This window comes from Podarcis cretensis (assembly GCF_951804945.1).
Source record: "Podarcis cretensis genome assembly, chromosome: Z".
Classification (NCBI taxonomy): domain Eukaryota; kingdom Metazoa; phylum Chordata; class Lepidosauria; order Squamata; family Lacertidae; genus Podarcis; species Podarcis cretensis.
This window is the reverse complement of record NC_137184.1, coordinates 10957750-10973062: the sequence shown is the minus strand read 5'-3', so window position 1 is coordinate 10973062 and position 15313 is coordinate 10957750. Positions and strand designations below refer to the sequence as shown.

Sequence of the window (15313 nt, the reverse complement as noted above, 5' to 3'; positions counted from 1 at the left end):
GGATGTAAATTTACCTGTAACTTGTCAGTGTTACCAGTTTTACAAAAAGATGAACTCTTTGTAAAATTTGTGGATTGTTTAACTGATCACCCAAGACAGGTGCCCTCTGAACTCTGAAAACGTAAAAGGCTTACCCTCTGGGGATGTGCCTCAATCACTGGTAGATATGGACAGATCAGTTCTTTTCTACCCCATGTCAGTTTCACAGGCATCCATTAACAAATCTATCCCATTTGCACATTAATCCGCAAGGCAGAAGAAAGAAGAAAACTAGAAGTCTGGACTGAAGGTCAAGTCAACACTGAAGGATAAGGGAGAAGGCAAGAGCAAAGGCAGAAATCCAGACTGAAGAGCAGTCAAGACTGAAGGATGTTAGAATCCAGAAATCAGTAGCAAAGAGCAAGTCACGTTCCAGTAGGCAGCATCCTAGCCTGCCATAACTCATCAGGGCAAGAGATGCACCACAAAGGAAGCAGAAGAATGAGCTGGAGACAAGGAGACACAATAGACAAGAGAAACCATGGCTGTCTCAACTTCTGCCAGAGTAGGTACATGACTGTTCTCTGTGTCCAGAGCATTCTCCTCAATAACTATGCATCAAGCAGCACTCGATGAGCAAAAAGCATGTTCAGTTCAGCTGTACACACACACACACACACACACACACACACACACACACACACCCTGCCTGATCTGCAACTGCAGCTGGTCCAGGAACGCCGCATACAAAGGGTAACTCCAGACAAACAAATGGAAAGATAACCTTATGCAGGATCATCAAAACCATCACATTAATTATGCACTGATTTACATAGTTTGAAAAGAATCACCCTTCTTTTGGGGAAAGGGTGGTTTGCAAAACAAGCAGGGAGCTACAGGGTGGAAAAGCATAAAGCGAGCACTTTCTCTGTCATTATCCGTGCTCTTATCAGTGTAGCTTGCAAGGCCTCATAGGCAGAGACAGTCTCTAGCACTATCTGCATCTTCTGACACGATGGGGAGGTGAGATTAGGTGGGGCCACTAGCTGTTCCTTCAAGACAAACACAAAATGTGTTGGGGATGTTTGCATTTCTGCTGTTGCTGAATGCAGCAACTGTGCTCTAGGGGATCACAGAAATGTACATCTAGCAAGACCGCTCCGTTGCAAGAAAAAAGCTCAGAAACTTGGTGTTCTTGTCACTTTAATGCCCTTTTGAAAAGCATGCGAAAGGGATCTAGGGGTCTTATTAGACCACAAGCTTAACACAAGCAGCAGCAAAAAGAAAAAGAAAAAAAAAGAGTGAATGCTATTCTACGTTACTTCAACAAGCGTAGTGTGTTCCAATCAAGGGAAGTAATAGTACAGTTCTGTTCTGCCTTGGTCAGAGCATACTTGGAGTTCTGTGTCCAGTTCTGGGTGCCACAATTTAAGAAGGATGTTGACAAGCTGGAACATGTGCAGAGGAGAGTGGCCAAGATGAACAAGAGTCTGGAAACTAAGCCTAATGAGGAATGGCTGAGGGAGTTGGGTATAGATGCTACTGGAAGGAATTTTAAAAATTTTGTTCAGAGTTGGGTATGTTTATCCTGGAAAAAAGAAGGCTGGGAGGATCTTGGTCCTGTATACCTGAAGGAGCGTCTCCACCCCCATCGTTCAGCCCAGACACTGAGATCCAGCGCTGAGGGCCTTCTGGCGGTTCCCTCATTGCAAGAAGTGAGGTTACAGGGAACCAGGCAGAGGGCCTTCTCGGTAGTGGCGCCCTCCCTGTGGAACACCCTCCCTTCAGATGTGAAGGAAATAAGCAGCCAACTTCTCTTTAAAAAACATCTGAAGGCAGCCCTGTTTAGGGAAGTTTTTAATATTTAATGCTGTACTGTTTTTAACACTTGATTGGGAGCCGCCCAGAGTGGCTGGGGAAACTCAGCCAGATGGGCGGGGTATAAATAATAAATTATTATTATTATTATTATTATTATTATTATTATTATTATTATTATTATTTTCAAATATCTAAAGGGCTGTCACATGGACGATGGAGCAAGCTTGTTTTCCTCTGCTCTGGAGGGATAGGATTTCTACATACGGTAACTTTCTGATGGTAATAGTCATTCAACAGTGGAACGGACTCCCACAAGTAGTGGTGGACTCTCTTTCCTTGGAGGTTTTTACGCAGAGGCTGGGTGGCCATCTGTCATGGATGCTTTTGTTGAGATTCCTGCATTGCAGGGGTTGGACTAGATGACCCCTGGGGTACCTTCCAACTCTACAGTTCTATGATTCTATGAATTCTTTCCTGCCTCAGAGACACTTGTGGCATATTGGCAGGTTCACATTCAAAGGAGCAACAATGCTCAGGCAGGGGAGGAGGCTTATCTTTGAGAAACCACATCCATATTATGCCAGGGTCCAGGCAGTGATGCAAACTGGGCAGCATAGTATAGTGGTTTAACAGTTATTTCTTCCCTCCACCCACAAAAAAATCCTGTAAATTATAGTTTGTTAAGGGTCCTGACCCTCATCATCCTTAATTAACTTTCAAGATGACCTTAACAGATTGGAGAACTGGGCCCTAACTAACAAAATAAATTTCATTAAGGTCAAATGTAAAGTTATACACCAAGGCAGGAATAATCAGATGCACAAATATAGGATGGGGGACACCTGGCTTGGCAGCAGTACATGTGAAAAGGATTGGGGGAGGGTCTCAATGAACCACAAGCTTAACATGAGTCATAGGAGCCAACTCTTAGGGGCTGAGGGGTCTTTGCCCCCCAATAAAATATTTGAGGTGGTCACACACCCCAAGTTGATGGGCATTGCCATTCAAATGGTATGTGTGCACCACATCATGTGATCAATTACGATTTTATTCATGTTGGCACCCCTGACATGAGTCAGCAGTGTGATGCAGCAGCATAAAAAACAAAAAAACTAATGCTATTAGTTTGCATCAACAAACATAGTGTCCAGACCAAAGGAAATAATAGTGCTACCCTATTCTGCCTGGGGACGCAGGTGGCGCTGTGGGTTAAAGCCTCAGCGCCTAGGGCTTGCCGATCGAAAGGTCAGCGGTTCGAATCCCTGCGGCGGGGAGCGCTCCCGCTGCTCGGTCCCAGCGCCTGCCAACCTAGCAGTTCGAAAGCACCTCCGGGTGCAAGTAGATAAATAGGGACCGCTTACCAGCGGGAAGGTAAACGGCGTTTCCGTGTGCGGCTCTGGCTCGCCAGAGCAGCGATGTCACGCTGGCCACGTGACCCGGAAGTGTCTCCGGACAGCGCTGGCCCCTGGCCTCTTAAGTGAGATGGGCGCACAACCCCAGAGTCGGTCAAGACTGGCCAGTATGGGCAGGGGTACCTTTACCTTTACCTATTCTGCCTGGGTCAGACCTCACCTTGAGTACTGTGTCTGGTTCTGGCATGACAGTTTATGAAGGATATTGACAAGCTATAATATGTGCAGAAGACAAAAACCAAACTTTATGAGGAACAGTTGAGGGAGCTGGGTATGTTTAGCTTAGAGAAGAGAAGGCTGAGAGGTGATATGGCAGCAGTTTTAAAATATATGAAGGGCTGTTAAATGGAAGATGGGGAAAGCTGGTTTTTGGCTGCTTCAGAGGGTAAGGCCCTCAAATTACAAAAAAGGGAGATTCCAACTAGAATAGGAATAATTTTCTGATGGCAATACAGTCGTACCTTGGGTTGAATACGCTTCAGGTTGAACGCTTTCGGGTTGCGCTCCTCGGTGACCCGGAAGTAACTTCCGGGTTTTGCCACTCGCGCATGCGCAGATGGTCAAAATGACGTCACGCACATGCGCAGAAGTGGCGAATCATGACCCATGCACATGCAGAAGCACAGACGCAGGTTGGTTCTCTTCAGGATGCGAACGGTGCTCTGGAACGCATCCTGTTCGCATCTTGAGGTACCACTGTATCTGTTCAACAGACTCCCTTGGAAGGTGGTGGACTCTCCTTCACTGGAGGTTTTCAAGAGAGCTTGGATGGATGGGCGTCTGTCAGGGATTCTTTAGTTGTTATTCCTGCCTTGCAGGGGTTAACAAGATGACCCTTGGGGTCTCTTCCAATTCTATGATTCTATGGACTACAGTTCCAGAATTCTCAATGACTGTTTCAGGGTGGTAGAAGAGTGATTTAAAGAGAAGCTGTTGGTGTACCTGTGTAGTGATGCCAACATGTGACTGCTGCAGCTGGCGGGGGGTGGGGGGTGGGAGGAAGCAGGAAGAGAAAGAGGTTATCTGTGGGACGGCCAGCTTTGAGAGTTTTGCTCTCTGTGTGAACAATTGTTGCTGAGATAGATTGGAAGGCAAAGATGCTCCAGGGCACATTCTCAGGTGAAGGAGGTAGCTCAGCTCTCCTGAGTCAAAGAAACAAGAAGCAAGGTGCCTAGGTTCTCTCCCAAGATTACCCATGACTCACTGGGACACCTGCGGGGGGAGGGGGAGCTCATTTTTCACCCATCCTGCTCCAGCCAGATAAGATCAGTTCCCCCACGGCACTCGCTGTGAGCATGTGAAGCATTCGGCCAGCCTCCCACCAAAAAAGTGTGATTCCCCCCCCCCAATGTGCAAGTTATGCAAGCTCCCCTCCCCCGGATCTTCCCCGCCCTTAAAATTATCCAAAAGCTGCCCCAGCAGTTCTCTTAAAGCAGATTCGTCAGACACCTAGTGCCTCTTTTTTTTGGGGGGGGGGGAAACATTTGTCTTTCCCAACCCCCACCCCTTTGTTGTAAATACATTACATGATTATCAGTAGCCCAGGGGAATTCAGGAGCGGGAAATGCAGTTGTGGTTCCTCCAGTGTGTTATAGATTAGAAAAGGAACTTTTGTGTACTTGGAACACACTTCTGGTTGCACTGGAGATCACTGCAGGAGGACACACATACACTTTTCCACTGTTACACATTGTCTTCATTCTCATAAGTGGTAAACTTATGGACCCATCTGCACTATACATTTAAAGCAGTATCATAACACACACACCCTGCCAAAAAAACCAATAATTCTGGTGCTGAAATTTGTTAGCAGATATAGGTGCCAACTTGAACAAAATATGGGGGAGGGACCCACCTGCCCATATTTCTCCCTACCTCCCTGCACTTCTGCAGAGTGCACCTTCTTCTGCTGCATGCAACTAGTTGCGGGCCTCTCCTTCCTCCCCCGCCCACTTGCCTCCTACCCCTCCCACCCACAAGAAGTTTCTGCCCACTTGCCCAACTCTCACCCCAGCCCACCCAGTGTGGTGTAGTGGTTAAGAGTGGTAGACTTGTAATCTGGTGAACCAAGTTCGCGTCTCCGCTCCTCCACATGCAGCTGCTGGGTGACCTTGGGCTAGTCACACTTCTCTGAAGTCTCTCAGCCCCACTCACCTCACAGAGTATTTGTTGTGGGGGAGGAAGGGAAAGGAGAATGTTAGCCGCTTTGAGACTCCTTCGGGTAGTGATAAAGTGGGATATCAAATCCAAACTCTTCTTCTTCAACTCACTTGCCTCTCCCACCAGCCTTCCTGCCTGCTTGCCTACTGGCTACCAGAGGAAGAGAGGGACCAGGGCCCTATAGAGTTGGCACCTATTCCCCTTTTCAGAGCTACAATTCCCAGAGTTCTCTGGGGAGAGAGATTGATTGTTAACCCACCCTGTGTAGACAATAGTGAACTAGATGGATCAGTGTCCTGACTCCATATAAGGCAACTTCCTATGTTCCTGTGTGGGAAGTGAAGAAGCTTGCTTTGCATGCAGAAGACCCCAGGTTCAGTCTCTGGTATATCCAGGTAGGGGCCCACCTGAATTCCTGGAGAGCTGCTGCCAGACAGTGTAGACAATACTGAGCTAGATGGACCAGTGGTTTAAGGCAGCTTGCTATGCTCATATGTGAGAAACAGAATTGCACACAGCACTGTGGGCAAGCTCTGATAAAGTGTGTATATTAGGCAAAATTGCATATAAAAATGGATCTATTTGGAGAAATTTCCACTAAAATACTGATTATTTTTCACCTTTAAAAAGTGAACTGTTGTGGAAAAGTGGAGAACTAAACTTAAGAATAGAAAAATGAGAAATAAGTAGAAACTGGCATATTTGCTCACCCCAGATAACCTTGTTGCATCCTGCATGATTCCATGGTCAGTCTTTGGAATGCTTTTGTTTTTGTTTTAATATTGTATATCTGTTTGCCTTCCTGCACTCCTTGGGGAGGAAAGGTGTGATACAAATTCAGTAAATCAATAAATCAAACTGAAATGAATCAAGACCTCTTCTTTTGCTAGGAATGGAAGGATATACCCATTTTACAAATCTATCCATTTTCTTTCCTTCGGTTTCACATTTTTTGAAATTTAAATTCAGTTCTCCACATTTCTGTAGCAATTTGAATTCTTTTTTTAAATGAAAGTCCTCATAAAATTTCACCAGCATTTTAGTGAAAATTTTCTCCAAATCAATGCTTACATCCATGCAGCTTTGACTAATGCACCCGTTTTTGCAAGCCCATTCTCCCCTAGTGTAAAGCAATTTTTGTGTTATTTCTACAGAGGAATTTATTTTTATGCACACCTTCCCCTAACATATTCATTTTTGTAAACATTGTTTGGCTGGAGAACTGTATCGCCAATTCAGAAAAGTGGAAATTTCGAAGAACGGCTTTGTTTCTCACGTTGTTTTGGAAAGCGTGGATTTGACAGTCACCTTTAAATGTGAACTGAATCGAACTTCTCCCCCGCCCTTCTCCGCCCCCCCCCCCGCGATGTTATGTGAATGAGAAACTGCGCTACCGGCGTCGGATCAGGCCTGGTGCCAGCATTATTTTTACGGGAGGACGGGAATCTGGATGTGTAAAAAGAAACAACATCTGGAGCGGGAAGCCCCTTCAGCAACCTAGGCAAAGCTGCGGCTTGTTTGTGCGTCGTTTGCCCAGCTGTGTCTTCTCTCAGGCATATCACCTGTCGCCTTGCCAAGGGAAGACTCGTCACAACGGGTAAGTGGGACGGTGCTTTTTTCCCTGCTAATTATGTGTAAACTTACCACCTCCCGGCTCCGCGGAGCCGGTCGAGGGAGGGAGTTTTGCTGACGAGGGAAAAAAATCATTTTTCATTGTTCACGGATGCAAATCACTTCGAGAGTGGGCTATGGCTGGGGTTGTGTGTGCTGTGTTTGTGTGTGTGTGCGCGCGCGCGCGTGTGGTGTGTGTTTTTTTAAAGCGTCTAGACATGTGTTTCAATTTCACCCGATTACATGGTGCCTCAGCAACTGTGGGTGAGGAGAGATGAGATAAAGGGAGAGGGAGAGGGAAAAGAGCGCCCACCCGTGTTACAAAAAATCAGCCAAGGCTGGAACCTGCCAGTAGTACAGAGGTTCTAATTCCTTATCCTGCAATTGACAATTCTGGGCAACCCATCTGACCCCATCCGCACCCTCACCTCCCCCAACACAAACACCTTACTCCTGTCCTGCATTTATCCATCAGTGTGGCGCGAATAAACCTGTCCACCTTCCTCCCAGCGCAGCGACAACCAGCAGTAGCCCATCACTCTGCAGAGCCTGGATCGGATTAGTCATAGCTTTCGGAAGCCTTTTAATTTGGATTTACGCTAATGCGGATTACAGGCAGCATGGCAGACATTGGTTTTGTAGAAATGTAATTCCCTCTCTCTCTCTCTCTCTCTCTCTTTTTTAGGGAAAAGAAAGAAACTGAGAGAAATGAATTAAGCTTGTCAGTAATGAAACAGATTTCCAGGCATGCTACCCCATCCCGCCAGCATCAAAGCAAGTGACATGCGAAAAATTCACCACTGGAATCCCTGGCTTCCTGGTCTGCTTCTTGAGCACTGAGCAAAGGAGTTGGGTTCGCTGGAAAATCTGTCTTTGCTTTCAATAGATGCTTCCACATTTTGAATTTCTCTTTGATTTTTGGAATACCAAATTACCTGAGTGGTTTTATGGGAAAGTGTCCGGAAGCTGACCTAAATCAAGAAGTATGCATAAAATTATGTATAGCGTGCAGAACACAGAGAATTCCGCCCCCCTCTCATATAACTCAGATGCATCTATGGAAGTTGAGTATTGGAAGATTCAGGACAGATAAAAGAAATAATGTATCCATGCAGCACATAGTTAAGCTATGGAAATCACTCCAACAAGAGGCACTGATGGGCATCAACCAATTCTGGTTTGGTGGAGCTGTAACTGAATGCCAGATCAGTCCATAATACAGCCATCCTTCTCTATTATCAAGACCAAAGGGCTGATCTGGCTCCCATTACCAAGACCTGGCTGAGCCAGGTGAGACTGAGCTTACTGTTCCTACCTGGGTACTTGGTACAGCACCAGGCTAGACTGGGTGTCTTGAAAAAGGCAATGTGTTTTTTTTAAAATGAGATTGAGAAGCAATACAAAATACACAAGTGAGTGAGAAGATTAAAGATTTTATTCCAAAACAGCAAGCAATGTATACATATCAAGCATGCACTTCAACCTGCCACTTGGAAACCCTCAAGAAGCAGCAAAGTGACTCCCCCAGGTAGCCTCAATTTGCACAGCCTTGTGGCTGATTAGTCTGTGCATGAGCTTCAAAGAAACTCTGCCCAAACTGTCCAATTTTATAGATAGCCTTTGTTGGCTTCCAAGACTACATTCATATCATCCATTAGCCTCCCCCTCCCAATGCCTCACTTTCTCAAAACAATGTCCAGCATCAAAGAAGGTACCCAGCAGCTGCGTGTGGGGCTTCACCTCCTCCCAACATTCTCAGGACATTAAAGACGGTCCTCATACCATCAAAAAAATTAACAAGAGCAAGGGAGGTAACAGAGGCAGGAAGGGCTCCACGTTAGATCACTAACTCCTTGATAAAATTTTGGCTTCTGGATGCATTTCCCATACACTGGAGTTTTGAAGTCAGGTGTTGTTATTGTTCACAAAAGCACCATCTCCTTTACTAGAAAACATCTTTATCTTGTGACAGGTGAGTTTAGCTATGGAAATCACTCCAACAAGAGGCTGTGATGGGCATCAACTTGGATGGCTCTCAATTTGCACAGCCCTGTGGCTCATTAGTCTGTGCACAAGCTTCAAAGAAACTCTGCCCAAACTGTCCAATTTTATAGATAGCCTATGTGGCTTCCAAGACAACATGCATATCATCCATTAGCCACCCCCTCCAAATGCTTCACTTTCTCAAAACAATGTCCAGCATCAAAGAAGGTACCCAGCACTATCCTCCACAACTGATTAAGGCTTCACCTCCTCCCAATGTTCTCAGGACATTAAAGACGGTTCTCACACCATCAAAAAACTTAACAAGAGCAATGGAGGGGGAAAGAACAGAGGCAGAATGTTAAGGTATCCATGGATGACTTCAGTAGCCATGCAGAAGCTGTCCAATATATCAGCCAGGATGCACCTTTGATGTAGTCTTTGCCCCAATGATATGAGGGATAGATGGAGGATGGGGACACACAATACACTCCCTTGACATGTTCAGACCATTATCCGGTAAATTTTGGACAGGCAGAAGCAATTCCCTCTGTTTGGGTGGTGGACCCCCTGGAATAGCCCACCCTCAGAGACAGATGGAACCTGATGTGTTCCTGAATGCTCTGGGGATTTTCCAGTGAAGAAAGCTGATGATCCTGTTGAAGCCCTGATCTGGTTATGGAACATTGAGAACTTCACTGCATCACCTTCTTGAGCTACCTGCCTCTTGTAGTCATCTCAGAGCAGCACAAACTCTTGTACATGCACAGGTGTAGGGCCAGGTAAAGGGGGGGGGAGAGTGGTCATCATATTTGACATAGTCAACATTTATTTTAAAAAGAGCCTCATAGCACAAACATGACTACCAGGTTTACAGTGGCAGAAGATTTCAGAGTCCAAGGATGAACTGACCCAACCATGTTATCTCTTAGTTGTTCCCAGTTTCATTCCACAGACCTCTTTGAATCATGTGACACACACAGTAGGGGAGCCTGGTCCATTATGGCTAATGGAAGAAGCCCCCACCAACCTCATTCTGCCCATAGCCTGCTTTGTTAGTTACAACCAATCTGGAGGTGGCTCCTTCTGTCATTGGCTCTGGTTCCATCTACTGTTAGTCTAAGGTTACCATATTTTTTTCAGTGAATCCGGGGACACTTTTCAACTTCAATGGATTTTGTATGGGGACTGATTTGTAAATCCGGGGGCTGTCCCTCGGAAACAGGGATGTCTGCTAACTTTATGTTAACCCCCCTGCCTCCTGTCCCACCAATCCTCATGGACCAGCCAGTGCTGCATACCACTAACCAGTGGAGGCTGGTTCATTCAGGAAAATGCCCCACCAACCTCTGTCTGCCCTCGGGCACTGCCCATCTGTCTGCCTTCTTTCTTACAACCAGTCCAGGAACTTGCTCTGACTATCAGCTTCCTCCTTCTCCATCTCAGGGCTACCCTTGTAGAACTTGGTAGGGAGAAAACTGGGATGAGTTCACATGTTATTACCTCTGGCACCACCTAATGTTGGGCTCCCTGCCTTCCATGCTACTGCCCCCGTGAACACCAACCCACCACTGCACACCACTAGGACAGATGATGACTCTACAACAGGTAGTAAACTGGGTCACGGAGAAGAAAGCTCCCCTCTCATCTTGTGAGCTGCCGCCTCCTGCTTCCAGAGGGCTCGCCGTCATGAGTCAGTGTTTTGGGCTTGCCAGCAGTGGGCGTGGGAAGCCTCAAGGGCCCCATCCTATCGGCAGAAGTCATCTAAGTTGCCTACAAAAGATTGCTAATGCTTTTTCTTTATTTCTGAACCTGAAGAGCCTGTCATTTTCCAGGCACCTGTGTGGGATCAAAAGCCACTCCAATCAGCAGGATCAAACCCCCAGAACGGCTCCCCGAATGTCTTCCCTTTGTGTTTGACAGTTAACCATCAACATTTGCATTGGAAACCAAATGTCAGGCCTACTTTTTCCATTCATCTGGGTTGCAGCCAACTGAGTTTGCCTCATGTCAATTAAACTTCTATGGATCTGCTCTGAGGAGATCTAGCATTGGTGACAACCCTTTGGTCCTTCAGGACCTCCCTTGCCAATGTTGATGATGATTTATTTATTTATTTATTTATTTATTTATTTATACCCCGCCCATCTGGCTGGGTTTCCCCAGCCGCTCTGGGCAGCTTCCAACAAAATATTAAAATACAATAGTGTGTCAAACATTAAAAGCTTCCCTAAACAGGGCTGCCTTCTGATGTCTTCTAAAAGTCCGGTAGTTGTTTTTTCCCCTATTTGACATCTGGTGGAAAGGCGCTCCACAGGGTGGGTGACACCACCGAGAAGGCCCTCTGCCTGGTTCCCTGTAACTTGGCTTCTCGCAGCGAGGGAACCACCAGAAGGCCCTCGGCGCTGGACCTCAGTGTCCGGGCTGGATGATAGGGGGTGGAGGCGCTCCTTCAGGTATACTGGACCGAGGCTGTTTAGGGCTTTAAAGGTCAGCACCAACACTTTGAATTGTGCTCGGAAACATACTGGGAGCCCTTTTACTTTAAGAAAGAATGGGGAAGCATCAAAATGCTACAGCTGACTGTGCAAAAAGGAGGGCTGCAAAAGTTAGAAGGGAACTCAAAGCTCATCTAGTCCAACCCTGCTGCTTATGCAAGAAATCTGCTGCTACAGGATCTCTGAAAGGCCTCTACTTAAAAGTACCTAGGCAAAGGAGAGCCCACCACCTTCTGAAGCAGTTCCACCTGACAAAAAGCTCGTGCCATCGGGAAGTTCTTCCAAATGTTTCATTGGAGTCCTTTTCCTCATCATTTGAACCCATTGCTTTAGGTTCTTACCCTTTGGAGCAACAGGAAGCAAATTAGCTCCATTGTCTATATAACAAACCTTCAGATATTTGAAGACGGATATAATATCATCTCTTAATCATCATCTCTCTTGGCTAAACACACAAAATGTCTTTAAAATGTCCTCATAGGATTTGATCTCCAGTCCCTTCAGCTTGTGCTAGAGCTGGGGTAGGGCATTACTGCATTATTGCAGGGTTTTTTGGCATTTCTTTTTTGCGGGGTGGACTCATCAATTTTGGTGGTTTCCTAAAAAAAAAAAAAGCTCAAGAACTTTCAGGATGTCTGGCAACCTGAGGATAGGGAACCTTCCTCAGATCAAAACCACTCAGATCAAAGCCACTCATTGGGGGGCGGGTGTCACATGACGGTGGCAGGCAGGCCTAGAGTCAAGAGTGAACAGAGCAAGGGCAGTCAGTTTTACCTTTGTGCAGTAAGCTAGCTTCCACGCACATCTCTCCCTATCTTCCATCCAGGCCTTAGGAGCTAACTCCGAGGGGCTGAGGTCCCTTTGGCCCCCAATGAAGTATATGAGGGGACTGGGGGGGCCCAAAGTTAATAAGCATTGCCATTCAAATGGTGTATGTGTGCCACCTCATGCGATTCAATATTTTATTCAAGTTGGAACCCCAATCCAGACAAGCAAAAGCCATTACCAGAGCTCTAATGCATATTCCAGACAGGCAAAAAACATCCAAGGTGCAAAGCAAGATCAGTGAAGGGTGTGGCCTGGGGTGAGGCTGTGTGGTATAGTCTTGGAAGAGTCCTGAGGGCCACATAGACAGACCTGGAGGGCCACATTTGGCCTGCAGGCTTGAGATTCCCCACACTTGTGCTAGAGCAGGGCCTAAAGGCCATTTTGCTGGTACAAGGGAAAAATAGATGTAGAAAAGAAAGTTTCCTGGATGCCAAGATCCAGGTTTGAAGCAAATACTGAACCCCAGCAGAGATTTAAAATCACAAAATATGTTATTAACCCTTTCATGCATTAATTAGACTAACATGTGTTGTTTATATGAGGCTGGTTATCCCACACATTTTTGGAAAGGGGGTGCCCACTTGTGGGGGTGGAGAGTCCAAAGTTCTAGGCAGAGAAGCCTGCGGCCCTCCAGATGTTTCTTGACTACAATTTCCAGCATCCATGACCCTTGGCAATGCTTGCTAGGGTTGATGGGAATTTGAGCCACAGCAACATCTGAAAGGCCACAGTGCTGCCATAGCTCAGTGGTAGGACATATTATTTGCATACAGTCTACAGAAGGTCTTTGGACCCTGAATTACAAGTGCCAGTTCGTTGCATGTCTTTTCATTTCATTTATGAATTGCCTCCCATGAAACATCCAGATGTGATTTAACAATGAAAGTGTGTGTGTGTGTGTGTGTGTGTGTGTACACATACACACAGAGATTGGGATTTTTTAAAAAAACTCCACTTAAAAGCAACCAGCGGGGCCACTAGTGATTGGAGTAAAGTCAAATAGCTGTGTTAGCAGCACCAAAGTGACCTACCTGGGGTGCAAACCTAGGTAGTGTGTATTGAGGTTCTGGGCTGCCTATGCAAAAAGACACATATGTCCCTCAGTCTCATTGATGTGGTCCAAAGGAAAGCAGAGAAATACTTTGGCACCAGCTTGGCTGCAGGAGTTGCCGGGAGGAGGTGTCCAAGTGCCACTCAATCATCTTAGGGACTCTTTAGCCTTTTCTTCTCCTGAAGATATCCTGCACATAGCTGTCAACCTTCCCTTTTTTTGTGGGAAATTCCCTTATTTCAGCACCTTTTCCCACTGCTATCCCAGATTGTTAGATATCCCGTAGACTGTCTCCGGGATAGGTAAGGCTGCTGATCCCTTATTTTCAAATCTGAAAATTGACAGTTACGGTATGCTGCTGATCGCTTATTTTCAAGGCTGCTGATCCCTTATTTTCAAATCTGAAAGTTGACAGCTATGATCCTGCAAGGCAGCAGAGATTTAGGAATAGAGTTGTCTTTCTCCAGGATGAGCTGCCTTCCTAGGTTGACGAGCCTCATCTGCCCCTCACTTCCCAATGGACCCATTATTGTTCTCATCCATTCAATGAACCAGAGCCTGTCTTCATATGCAGGGGAGGGATTTCAGACCCACCGGCTACCCTCATCTGGTTTAGCCGACCAATCAAAGCCATTTCTCAGCATGTGGCTGCTGTTGCATGCTGACAGCTTCTAGGAGCCACAGGTGAGAACTGAGCACAGGGTGGGGACCAAAGGGGAGCAAACTACCCCAGAAGGAGCACATGTCTCCCACCAAAGGTACTACCCTAAAAATAAAGAGCAAGAATAAAGACACAGGGAAGTGATGGCTTTTAAAAGGGGACTTGACAAATTGAGGGAGGGTGAGGCATATATTGTGGTGTTTGCTTGTTGTGGCCACATTTGGACTATTGTGTACAGTTCTGGCTACCTCACATCAAATAGAATATTGCAGAGTTGGAAAAGGTCCAGAAAACGTTCAGCCAAAATGAGCAAGGGCTGGAGCAACTACTGTAGCATTTGGGACTTCAAGGTTTGGGGGGGGGGGATGTGTAACAGATGGCATGATAAAAGTCTATACAATTATGCATGGCGTTCCCCACCCCCCAACACTAGAATTTTTGGATATCCAGTTTTGGAAGATTCAGGACAGCTAAAAGAAAGGACTTCTTCATGCAGCACATAGTTAAACTATGAGACTTGTTTTCAAAGGAGGCAGTCATAGCTACTAATTTGTGATGACTTCAGAAGAGGATTTAGCAAATTCATGGAGGATATCAAAAACACTTTTGCAAATACAAAAATTAACCCAACAGTTGGAGGCAGAAATGCTTCTGAATACCGGTTGCTGGAAGCTTCAGGAAGGGAGAGTTGGTGTTGCATTCCGGTCCTGCTTGAGGGCTCCCTATTGGGGAACCCTGGTGGCTACTGGATGCTGGAGCAGACGAGCCATTGGTCTATAACTTCAACCCTGTCCTCTACTGATTGGAGTCATGGAAGGTTGCTTATATACTAGAATGCACAAAAACGCATGTGTACGAAAAAATAACATACCAAATACATGGTATTATTGTGAAATTGCTATGCAAAAATGTCTGTATTAGGCAACAGTGCATACAAACATCTGTATATTAAAAGAAATCCGCACTAAAATGCTGATAAATTTTCATCAGGAATTAAATAATAATAATCACAAACCTATGTGGAAATGTGGAGAACTGAATTTAAGATTGGAAAATATGAGAAGCCTAGAGGTATTAAAATTGACAGCTTTGCCCAGAAATTATAATTGACAGATTCTAACATGGTTAGAAGCCTCCCAGTGATCAATGGTTTTCAATTGCAGCAGGCTTCTAAGCACGTTCCTGCATTCACCCAAACACCTGATTAGGGCTGAAGTTCTGGCCGCAGAAGGCTTTGTTGAAAGCTTTCCTGTTTCATCACCCCTTAACAGTCTCTTTGGCAAGTATCTCCACTCCCTCCCTCTCCCTC

At 45.9% G+C, this 15313-nt stretch overlaps 1 long non-coding RNA gene across 1 annotated transcript; it reads left to right on the top strand.

Moving 5' to 3' along the window:
* The first annotated feature begins 6530 nt into the window (after positions 1-6530).
* On the top strand, positions 6531-7887 carry LOC307207965. The gene is made up of 2 exons (XR_013834901.1): positions 6531-6969; positions 7669-7887. It is a non-coding gene; the product is annotated as an uncharacterized lncRNA (long non-coding RNA).
* Positions 7888-15313: the final 7426 nt, after the last annotated feature.